This window comes from Papio anubis, chromosome 7 (genome assembly GCF_008728515.1).
Source record: "Papio anubis isolate 15944 chromosome 7, Panubis1.0, whole genome shotgun sequence".
Taxonomy (NCBI): Eukaryota; Metazoa; Chordata; class Mammalia; order Primates; family Cercopithecidae; genus Papio; species Papio anubis.
Window position 1 is genome coordinate 65,715,779 of NC_044982.1, and position 12,858 is coordinate 65,728,636.

At 35.6% G+C, this 12,858-nt stretch overlaps 1 long non-coding RNA gene across 1 annotated transcript; it reads right to left on the minus strand.

The window, feature by feature from the left end:
• Positions 1–3,044: 3,044 nt before the first annotated feature.
• LOC108587040 lies at positions 3,045–7,892 on the minus strand. Its single transcript, XR_001905215.3, has 2 exons — positions 3,463–7,892; positions 3,045–3,363 (listed from the first exon to the last, which is right to left on the minus strand). It is a non-coding gene; the product is annotated as an uncharacterized LOC108587040 (long non-coding RNA).
• Between the last annotated feature and the right edge of the window lie 4,966 nt (positions 7,893–12,858).

Here is a 12,858-nt window from a genome sequence, read left to right on the forward strand (position 1 = left end):
GCTAGGACTACATTTCCTGTATAGCCTACAGAACTGTCAGCCAATTAAACCTCTTTTCTTTATAAATTACTCAGCCTCAAGTATTTCTCTATAGTGATGCAAAAACAGAAAAACATATTACCATGCGCTACAAATAAAAAATATTTCTACCAACAATTTCAAAATTTGCAAAATGATTTCAAAGTTAAAATTATGCTCAATATACATTGCTGGAATTATATTAAAATGATGATGTACAAGTTATGTTTAATACAGTCACTGACTCCAAAAGCTACCTGGTATTTGAATTACCCTCAAAGGCCAGTACCCAGTGTTCTCTTAGTCTTTTGATTTTATCATCTGCAGAAAATATTGCTGGAGGGAGTACATACATAGTTTACTTCGGAGTTGTGAAAATGTAATCATGCGTTCCTTCTCTACTTCCTTATACTCAGCACAACTCAGTCTACTATCATTGCTGTTCAATTTTATTTAATATCCAAGTGGTTTACAAACCCACATCATATATATTATCCCTACTATCCATGTAGTTAAAATTTATTTTATTAGACATAGAGGACACTCACAATTGGTTTCTTTGTTCTGTGATACAATTGATATTTCACTAAGCTTTATATGATATAGTGCCACTCACAATATAACTGCTATATGTAATATTGTAAATCACCATATATATATCCATAAATATGAAAACTGTATATGTTACTTTAAAAAGCCACAATTTGACATCACATTGGTTACATTTTATGTAATGCAATTTATTTTCATACATTGACTTTTACAACAGGAGTCCTCTTATTATAATTTGTAACCAGATCATTTATTATGATATGTGTAAAATGTATGCTTCAAGTAGACCCAGAAATATGGAAGATAAGTTGAATATAAATCATAAAATACAGGGCAATCCTTTATGAAAAACATATCTCAAGTGGAATAAAGGAATAAACTCATATAAAACATATAAAAGATAATTCAGGGCATTATTTAATACATCAGTAAAGTAGATAGCATTACCTAAAATCAGGACAATATTTAAACATACATAGTGTATGAACTAAGTAAGGTATGGGCAGGAATTTATGTTTGCTTTTTGTTATCTTTCAAGTTCTTAATATGTCTAATTTGTAATGCTATAGTATTATTCAGTGACATTCATTGTACCTGCATTATTTAAAAATATATGTTTTTTTTTTTTTTTTTTTTTTTCCTAAAAAGAGTAATTTCCTAACTGCTCAAAGACAGGTGCAGACATTCTTTTCCTGCTACTTTCCCTTAACATTTCATTCTTATTTTACTTCTGTCATCATCAGTAAGGAGTGCAATTTCAGTGTTGACATTTTAGTACAGTAACAGGTGTAGAAAAGTCATGCAATAAGTATTTGTTGAAAAACCTAATTTCCACTCAAAGCTTTTTATTCTATTTAGTGTAATTTGAAATAACTAGCTTTATATTTGATTTTTCATTAATGTTCATTATTTTTCTTTCATTTCTACTTTCAAAATGTAAAATGACCAGAATTCTTTGGTAAAAATTTTGTATATATTTATTTCTTTGCATTTACTTTGCCAGTCCTGATTTAAGCTCATTTTCTCCTTATATCTTCATTACTGTATGCTTCCTGAACATGGTAATTTCCAAACTTTGACAACTCTTCTCTACCTAATATCCCAAACATATGAAATTTGCCATGCAACTCTCAATCAGACAACCAACAAATATATTTTGGATAATTACATTATAGAATTAAGCCCTTGTCTTTATACTGGTTCTCTAGATGCGTACAGATTTTGACATCAATTTAAAATTCCTTTTGGAGATCCATTTATTTTCTTCCTAATGTGACTGTGCTCCATGAAGCATGCCCATGTGGCAAGGCCTCCTTATCAGCCACTTAATCGTGACTCTCATTATGATTATTGAATCCTTTTGCCTTCTGTTGGTTAAGCACTGTCAGCTGACCCCTACTGTTTTGGGATTTTATCAGATCTTTTGTTATCTTCAAGTCGAGTTCTGTGGTAACTTTCCAATGGAATCAGCCCTTTCCTACAGAGGAAAACATCCCTGATCTTTTTAGTGTGTGGGTGCATCTCTCCGTGAAAACCGTATGGTTTTAGGAATAATTTGTCCTCTAAGCATTCCGATGGAACATAATATTTTACCACATCTTTCAGCTGTAGATAGTGTATTCATCCCAGCATGTCCAATGCCTTGAGCCTTTTATTTCCTGCCTTCACCATTTCATAATATAACTTTGGTATTTCAACTTTAATCAAAACTGGTTGTTACATTTTTCATTCTTTAGGAGTCATCCTAGCAGTGAATTCATACCATTTCCTGGGATCCTTCCTAGGGAATTAAATTCTGTAATCTTGGGAGAGTGTCTGAAATCAATCAAATCTTCCCTTTTCAATTTTATATGCTGGTGTCACTGAAGAAGCACTCTTAGAATCTACTCATACACATATTCCCCCTACCTCTGTTGGTACATTCTGTCTAGGTTTTCCAGCTCTTTTGGAATAGAGCCTTTTCCTCTCTCATCAGACGTTTTGCATCCTATTTATGTCATACTGTGAACTAACCCTCATTATAGGCCTAATGGACAGGGGGCAAGGTGGCCCAAGGAGGCCACTCAACTTTTGTGAAAAAGCCTTTGCAGTTGTTTTTCCTCAACAAGTGGATAGTTCTAGTTCTTGAAGGGAAAGGTAGATTGTTTCTGCAGGCTCAGAAGTTTTAGTTTCAGTGCCTGAGGAATCGAACTCTTTGGAAACAGTTACCCATATATCTTCATCTCATGTGTCACAATTACTACTGTTCCCTACCAGTGCCCTTTGGTAAAGTTCAACCACTTAGCCAGTATTGTGTCTTCACCGTGGGCCTCAGATTTTTTGCCTCTCTGCAGAAGGTAGTAAGGGCTTTATTTGCCTTACAAAGAAACCCTCTGGCATTCACTGTTGGTTTTTAATTACTTTTAAATTTTACTCAGTTTTTCATTAGTTTTTGTTGAGTATTAGTGCAGTTTAGCAAAAAGCATACAATTCCATTGTCTTTTCAATTATCTTTTTTTCCCAATAAGTTTGAAGTGTCAGATACACCACACTTCTTAATTCTGTTTTTCCATCAACTACTACTGTCCCAATTCACCAGCAGTGAATGTTTTTACAACTGGACTTCTAACTTGTGCCACAGGCTCTTGGTAATAAGGTTTTCAATGCTGGCTGTGTCAGGTGTGATGCAGCTCCAAAACCTCCTCTCATAACCTGTTCCTGGGACCACTCCCAAATTCACATACGGCTGCTGTATTCTCTGGAAGCAAATGCAGAGATGGAGCTTCTGGTGCAGCATTGATTTGGAATAAATATCTGCAAAAGAAGGCAGAGGAAATAGAGTAGAACAGAGGGACAAGTTAAAATATAATGCAGGCCCAACGAACCACAGTCTACCTGTCAGGAATTGCTCACCTGCATTGTCTTATATTGAACTGAAAGCACTGTATATTTATAACCTTGTCTTCCTCAGTCATCAGAAGTAGGCTGTTCCTGGGAAGAGCATGTCCTCTAGGCAGGTGGCTCTCTACAGCTGAGGCATACAGTCAGGGAGCTGAGAGCTGAAGGCTGTCTGCCAACCTCATTTCTTCACAGCTGGCCAGCAAATCTTCCTTTGAATAGGCAGCTAAGTTGTGTGCTTCGATGTCAAGCACAAAGTTAACTCAGGGCCTTGCAAACAGCCAACAATTAACATATGGGAAAAGGAGGATAATTAGGTAAGTTGAATGTCTAAGAGGGCAAGTTTTGAGGAACAAGAGATAAATTGGGTTTAAGAATAAGGGATTAGTAGAAAGACTCCTATTAAAAGTAGTTTTAAATTTTAAGAAATACGTGTGAATGATAATTCATGAAAAGGCAATGAATAACAGGAAGCAACAACAAAAAATGTACTATATTTGAATCTAAACTCATAATTCCTCACAACACAAGCACACCTTTCCCCACTTCCACAAAAAGAAAGCTGCCTTTTCTCATCCTTCAGTAAAATGGATTATTGTCCATCAATTTCTTCATGCTAAATAACCCTGGGTCATCCTTAAATCTTTCTTCCATATTTCAAAATGAATCAGTGAAAATTTCCTCTTTCAGCTATATTTAAATGTCACTGAATCCGTCCATCTTCCTTCTTTACCAGTGTCACTAGTTTAAACCCTCACTGTTTCTCACCTAACTTTGTTCCCTTCCTCTCCAGTTAAATCCCCATAAGCTGTTTGTTAATATGTAGTGTAACAGTTTTCAACATTCTCAGGCTTATAGTATGAACTCGTAAAGCCAAAGAACTTCTGTGGTGTAATGGTTAATATTGAGTGTCAACTTTATTGAATTGAAGGATGCGGAGTATTGTTCCTGGGTATGTCTGTGAGGATGTTGCCAAAGGAGATTAACATTTGAGTCAGTGGAATGGGAGAGCAGACTCACCCTTAATCTGAGTAGGCACCATCTAATTAGCTGCCTTCTTGGCTAGAACAAAGCAGACAGAAGAAAGTGGAATGAGCAGACTTGCTGAGTCCTCCAGCCTTCATCTTTCTCCCATACTGGATGCTTCCTGCCCTCCATCATCAGACTGCAAGTTCTTCAGTTTTGGACTCTTGAACTTATATCAGTGATTTGCCAGAGGGTCTCAGGCCTTCGGCCACAGACTGAGGACTGCACTGTTGGCTTTCATACTTTCGAGGTTTTAGGACTTGGGCTGGCTTCCTTACTCCTCAGCTTGCAGATGGCCTACTGTGGGACTTCACCTTGTGATTGTGTGAGTCAATACTCCTTAATAAACTCCCTTTTATATATGCATCTATCCTATTAGTTCTGCCCCTGTAGAGAACAGTAGTACATGTAGAAGTAGATTATATGTGCTGTTAATTATAATATTTATAATTAAAACTGAGTAATTTTTAAGTTTTTATTAATTCATTTACAATCAAATCTACTAATCCCTTCCATGTTTATGTAAACAATATTAAAAACAACTATTTTTCAAAACAAAAAAGATAGTGAGAAGAGTGGCATTATTCTATAATTCTGCAAATCTTTTAAATGTCTAGTTTAATAGAAGACAGCTGGATTATCTCATATGTTTCTGCATTTGAACTGTCTTAAAATTTTGTTTTGCTTAAAATGTTAATATGTGAAGAGAGGAGGTGGGGCAATATGGCATAATAGAAAGTTCCACCAATCATTTCTCCTACAAGGACACCAGTTAACAACTATCTACACAGAAAAAAAAAAAAAAAAAAAACCTTTCATAAAAACCATAAATCAGGCAATCACTCATAGCACCTAGTTTTAATTTCCTATCACTGAAAGAGGCACTGAAGAGACAGAAAAGCTGAATCACTGATGCCACCCATCCCTTACCCCACAGATGTGATATGGTGCACAGGGTTTCTGGGTGCTGGGGGAGGGAGAACACAGCAACTGGGAAGCATTGAACTCAGCGCTGTCCTGTTAAAACAGAGGAAAACCAGACCACACTCAGCTGATGTCCCTCCACAGAGGGAGGATTTAAACCATCACTAGCCAGAGAGAAATCTCTGATGATAATGGTCCAAATCTGAGTGCCTGCAAACCTCATCACTTAGGGCTACAGCACTCTGTGTCTCCAAGAAAACTTGAAAGGCAATCTAGGCTATAAGAACTGCAATTTGTAAGTTTGCCCTAATGCTGAACCAGACCCAGAAATGGTGAAATGGGGTAGCACGTGACATACTGAGTCACCAGCTGGGGCATCCAAGGGAGTGCTGGCATCAGCCCTCCCTTGTGAACCCCGGGCTTCACAGCTTACGTCTCAGTAAGAGACCCCATCCTTCCCCTTGAGGAGAGGAGAGAGAAGAATGGAAAAAACTTTGTCTGGCATCTAGGATACCAGCTCAGCTACAGCAAAATAGAGCACTGGTCAGAGTCATGAGGCCCCCATTCCAGGCCCTACCTTCTAGACAACATTTGTAGAAACACCCTGGCCTAGAAGGGAACCTACTGACTTGAAGGAAAGAACCCAGTCCTGGCAGCATTCCTCACCTGCTAACTGAAGAGTCCTTGGACCCTGAATAACCAGGTACTGAACTGAGGGCCTTGTGTGAGCCTCTGGGACATGTTGACTTCAACTACCAGCATGGCTACAGGGAAATAAAGCACCGAACGGGCTCTCAGTGTCCCCAGGGAGATTCCTAGACTAGGTGGTATTCACAACAAGCTGACTCAAAAGCCGTTGGGTCTTAAGGGAACATCAGTGGTAGTCTGGAAGTATTCCTTGTGGCTGTGGGGTGGAACTCCTCTGCTTTCAAAAAGGGGAAGGAAGAACAGGAAAGTCTGTGTCTTGTAGGTTGAGTGTCAGCTCAGCTGCAATACAGCAGAACTCTGGGTAGATCTCTAAGGGTCTTGACTCTAGTTCTTGATTCCTGGAAGGTACCCTTGGACCCACCCAAGGCCTAGGGGATCTCATCACCCTGAAGGGATGGACTCAGGCCTGTCTGCCTTTGCTACTTGCTGACTGTAGAGCCCCAGGACCTAGGGCAAACACATGTCGTTGCCAGAAAGTGGTTACAGCAGGTCTTGGCCAAGACCAATTGCTGTGCTGACTTTAGTTCTGATCCAGTGCAGTCATAATGGTGGTGGCTATGAGGTGTTATGTCACTCCACTCTGAACTTTAGCTGACTTGGTGGGGGGGGGGGGGGAGAGAGAGAGAGAGATTCTGAATGTTTGAAAGAAAAGAGGGAAGAGAACGAGAGTATCTGCCTGGTAATCCAGAGAATTATCCAGAATTTGTCCAAGACCGTCAAGGAGGTACCTCTATGAGTCTGCAAGAACCACAGTATTACTGGGCTTGGAGTGCCCCTTAAAGAAGATACAGCTTATATCACAACACCCAAGTCCTTTCAAATAGCTGGAAATCTTTCCCAAGAAGAACAAGTATAAACAAGCTCAAACAGAAAAGACTACAATAAATACACAACTCTTCAATGCCCAGACACGGAAGAGCATCTACTAGTAACAACACCATCCAGAAAAATACAACCTCATTAACTAGTCTAAATAAGGCATCAGGGACCAATCCCAGAGAAACAGAGATATGTGACCTTTTGGACACAGAATTCAAAGTAGTTATTTGGAAGAAACTCAAAGAAATTCAAGATAACACAGAGAAGGAATTTAGAATTCTGTCAGATAAATTTAACAAAGGGATTGAAATAATTTAAAAAATCAAGTGGAAATTCTAGAGCTGAAAAATGCAATCAGCACACTGAGGAATGCATCTGTCTTTTAAGAGCAGAATTGATTAAACAGAATAAATGACTGGTCAGCTTGAAGACAGGCTATTTGAAAATACACAGCCAGTGGAGAAACAAAAAGAAAAACAAAAGCAATGAAGCTTGCCTATGGCATTTAGAAAATACTCTCAAAAGTGTGAATCTAAGAGTTATTGGCCTTAAAGAGGAATTAGAGAAAGAGATAGGGTTAGAAAATTTATTAAGGTAAAAATGAAAGAGAACTTCTCAAACCTAAATAAATATGTCAATATTCAAGTACAAGAAGGTTATAGAACACCAACCAGATTTAACCCAAAGATGACTACCCAAAGGCATTTAGTAATTAATCCAAAGGTTAAGGATAAAGAAAGGATTCAAAAAGCAGTTAGAGAAAAGGAACAAATAACAAGCAATAAACTCCAATATATCTGGCAGCAGACTTTTCAGTGAAAACATTTCAGGCCAGGAGACAGTGGCATGACATATTTAAGGTGCTGAAAGAAAAAAAAAAAAAAAACAAACACAAGTTATAATATGGAATAACCTATCCAGAAACATATATATGCACACACAAATACATATATATATAATGTACTACATATGTTATGTATATATAACATTGTGTGTGTGTGTGTGTGTGTGTGTGTGTGTGTATCCTTTAAACATAAAGGAGAAATAAAGGCAGACAAAAGCTGAGGGATTTAACTAACGCCACACCTGTCATCCAAGAATGCAAAAAGGAGTACTTCTACAGAAAAAAAATAAGCAAGAAACAATCACTTGAAGGTACAAAATTCACTGGTAATAATAAGTACACAGAAAAGCACAGAATATTATAACATTATAACTATGGTGTGTAAACTGTTCTTATCCAAAGTAGTAAAACTAAATGCTGAACCAAAAAAAAATAATAATAATAACAGCAGCAACTTTTCAAGACATAGTATAATAAGATGTAAAAAAAAAAAAAAAAATAGAAAAACAAAGGGATGAATTTAAGACAGAGTTTTTATTAGTTTTATTTTTTCTTCTTTGTTTTTGCAAATAGTGCTAAGTTGCTATAGGTTAAAATAGTGGGATATAAAATAGTATTTGAAAACCTTGTATCTTCAAACCAAAAACTTACAATGAACACACAAAAAATAAATAGCAAGAAACTAAATTATATCTCCAGAGAAATTTGTCTTCACTAAAGAAAGATAGGAAGGAAAGAAAGAAGACAAAAGCATAGATCAACCAGAAAAATACACACACACACACACACACACAAAATAGCAGAAGTGAGTCCTTAATTATTAGTAGTAATATTGAATATAAATGGACTAAACATTCCTTAGACTGACTGAATAGATCAAAAAATAAAATACATTGATCTATTGCCTATGAGACACATACTTCACCTATAAAGACACACATAGACTAAAAATAAAGGTTAAAAAAAAGATATTCCATTGCAGTGGAAATTAAAAAAAGATCAGGAGTATCTATAATTATATCAGATAACATAGACTTCAGGACAAAAACCATAAGAAGAACTAAAAAAAGGTCAATATATAAGGGTAAAGGGGTCAATTCAGCAAGAGGATATAACAATTTTAAATATATCTGTACCCAACAGTGAAGCATCTAAGTATATAAAAGAAAGATTATTAAAGCTAAATAGCGAAATAGGCCCCAATACAATAATAGCTGAAGAATTCAACACTTCACTTGCAAGCACTGGACAGATCTTCCAGACAGAAAATCAACAAAGAAACATTAGATTTAATCTACACTGTAGGCCAAATGAATCTAATAAGATATTTACAGAACATCTTATCTATGAGCTGAAGAATATACATTCTTTTCCTCAGAACATAAATTATTCTCAAGAGTAGGCTATATGTTAGGTCACAAAACAAGTCTTAAAACATTCAAAAAATTGAAATTATACTTAGCATATTCTCTGACCACAATGGAATAAAACTAGAAATCAATAACAAGAGAAATTTTGGAAACTATACAGATACACAGGAATTACACAATATGCTCCTGAATGACCAGTGGGTCAATAAAGAAATTATAATGAAAATTGAAAAATGTATTGGAACAAGTGATAATGGAAACACAACATACCAAAACCTATTGAATACAGCAAAAGGAGTTTATAGCTATAAGTGCCTACATCACAAAAGTGGGAGAACTTCAAATGAAGAAGCTAATGGCGCATCTCAAAAAACTAGAAAAGCAAGAGTACATCAAACCCAAAATAAGCAAAGGAAATGAAATAGTAAAGATTAGAGCAAAAATAAATAAAATACAAATTTTAAAAATATAACAGATCAATTAAGCAAAAAGTTGATTTTTTAAAAGTTAAACAAAAGGCAATTCTTTAGCCAGATTAACTAAGAAAAAAAGAGGGACGATTCAAATAAAACCAAAATAAATAAGAGACTTCAAAAGGAAACAAGACGTGGCATGGTGATTCATGCCTGTAATCCCAGCATTTTGGGAGGACAAGGCAGGTGGATCACTTGAGGCCAGGAGTTCAAAACAGATCTGGCCAACATAGCAAAACCCTGTCTCTAAGATATATGTATATAGGTGTATATATACACATATATATGGCATATATATGTAGTGTATATATAATGCTTCCTATATATATATTTGGAAGCATTACAACATATACTGCAAAAATTCACGGGATCATTAGTGGCTACTCTAAGCAAATATATACCAATAAATTTAAAAATCTAGAAGAAATTGACAAATTGCTAAATGTATACAACCTACCAAGATTGAACCAGGAAAAATCTAAAATCTGAGCAGACAAATAACAAGTAATAACATCAAAGCAATAATAAAAAGCATCCCAGTAAAGAAAAGTCCAGGACCTGATGGCTTCACTGCTGAATTCTACCAAACATTTAAAGAACTAATACCAATCCAACTCAAACTACCCAATAAATAGAGGACCAACAAATACTTCCAAACTCATTCTACAAGGCCAGTATTACCCTAATGTCAAAACCAGACAAAGACTCATCAAAAAAAGAAAACTACAAGCCAACATCTTCGATTAATATTGATGCCAAAAGTCCTCAACAAAATACTAGGAAACAATTAAACAATATATTAGAAAGATCATTCATCATGACCAAGTGGTATTTATTCCTGGAATGTAAGAATGCTTCAAAATATGCAAATCAATCAGTGTGATACATCATATCAACAGAATAAAGGACAAAAACATACAATCATTTCAATGGATGCTGAAAATTATTGATACAATTTAACATTGTTTTATAATAAATACCTTTAAAGAACTGGGTATACCATGAACACAACTCCAAATAATAGAAGCCACATACCACAGATCAAAAGCTAGTGTCATACTGAATAGGGAAAAACTGAAAGTCTTTCATCTAAGATCTGTAACATGACAAAGATGACCACTGTCATTACTGTTATTCAACATAGTACTAGAAGTCCTAGCTAGAGCCATCAGATAAGAGAAATAAATAAAGATCATAAAATTGGAAATAAAGAAGTCAAAGTATTTTTGTTTGCAGATGATATAACCATATATTTGGAAAGACCTAAATATTCCACCAAAAAACTATTAGAATTGATATGCAAATTCAGTGAAGTTGCAGGTTACACAAAGTACAAAATTAGTAGCATTTCCATATGCCAACATTGAACAATGTGAAAAAGAAATTTTAAAAGGTAATCCAATTTACAATAGCCAAACATAAAATTAACTACATAAGAATTAACATAACCAAAGAAGTGAAAGGTCTCTGTAATTAAAACTATAAAACACTGATGAAAGAAACTGAAGAGGACACCAAAAATCAGAAAGATATTTCATGTTCATGAATTTGAAAAATCGGTATTGTTAAAATGTCCATATGACTCAAAGTAATCAACAAATTCAATACAATCCATATAATCCAGTTACATTATTCCCAGAAGTAGAAAAAACAATTATAAAATTAATATGGAGCCACAAAAGACCCAGAATAGCCAAAGATTTCCTAAGCAAAATGAACAAAACTACAAGAAACCCATTACCTAACTTCAAATTATACTACAGAGCTGTAGTAACCAAAACAGCATGGACCAATGAACAAGCACATGGACCAATGAAACAGAATAGAGAACCCAGAAACAAGTCCATACACCTACAATGAACTCATTTTCAACAAAGATGTCAAGAACATACACTGGGAAAAAGAATCTGTTCATTAAATGGTGCTGGGAAAACTGGATATTCATATGAAGAAGAATAAAATTAGACCACCCTCTCTGTCCATATACAAAAATCAAATCACAATGGATAAAAGAATTCAATATAACACCTGAAAGCATCAAAGTAATACAAGAAAACTTTGGGGAAAATCTCCAGGACATTGGTCTGGGCAAAAATTCTTGAGTAATACCCCACAAGCACAGGCAACCAAAGCAAAATGAACAAATGGGATCACATCAAGTTAAAAAATGTCTGCACAGCAATAGAAACAGTCAAAAAGGAGAAGAGACAACCCACAGAATGGCAGAAAATATTTTCAAACTGCCCATATGACAAGAGATTATTAACCAGAATATATAAGGAGCTCAAACAACTTTATAGAAAAAAAATCTAATAATTCAGTTTTAAAATGGACAAAATATGAATCGACTTTTTTTCAAAAGAAGACATAGACATGGCAAACAGGCATATGAAAAGGTGCTCAACATCATCAATCAGAGAAATTTAAATCAAAACTACAAGATATTATATCATCCCACTTAAAATGACTTGTTTCCAAAAGACATGTAATGACAAATCCTGGGGAGGACTGGAGAAAAAAGAACCCTCACACACTGTTGGAAAGAATGTAAGTTAGTACAACCACTGTGAAGAACAGTTTGGAGGTTTCTCAAAAAAAAAAAAAAAAAAACTAAAAACAGCGCTACCATATAGTCCAGCAATCCCACTCCTGGGTAGATATAAAGGAAAGAAATCAGTGCATCAAGCATATACCTGCACTTCCTTGTTTGTTGTAGCAATGTTCATAATAGCCAAGATTTGGAAGAAACCTAAGTGTCCATCAACAGATGTGTGGATTAAAAATTTGTGATAGTTATACACAATAGAATACTACTCAGCCTTAAAAAAGACTGAAATTTTGTAATTTGCAACAACATGGATGGAACTGGAGATCATTATGTTAAGTGAAATAAACCAGACACAGAAAAACAAATGTTGCATGTTCTGAGTATTTATGGAATCTAAAAATTATAACAATTGAAATCGTGAATATAAATAGCAAAAGGATGGTTACCAGTGGATGGGAAGGGTATTGGGCAGCTGAGAGGAATGTGGTGATGCTAATGAGTGCAGAAAATAGAATTAATAAAGCCGGGTGCTGCAATGGCTCACACCTATAATCCCAGCACTTTGGGAGGCTGAGGTGGGTGGATAATGAGGTGAAGAGTTAAAGACCAGCCTGGCCAAGATGATGAAACCTCATCTCTACTAATAATACAAAAATTAGCTGGGTGTGGTGGTGCATGCCTGTAATCTCAGCTACTCCA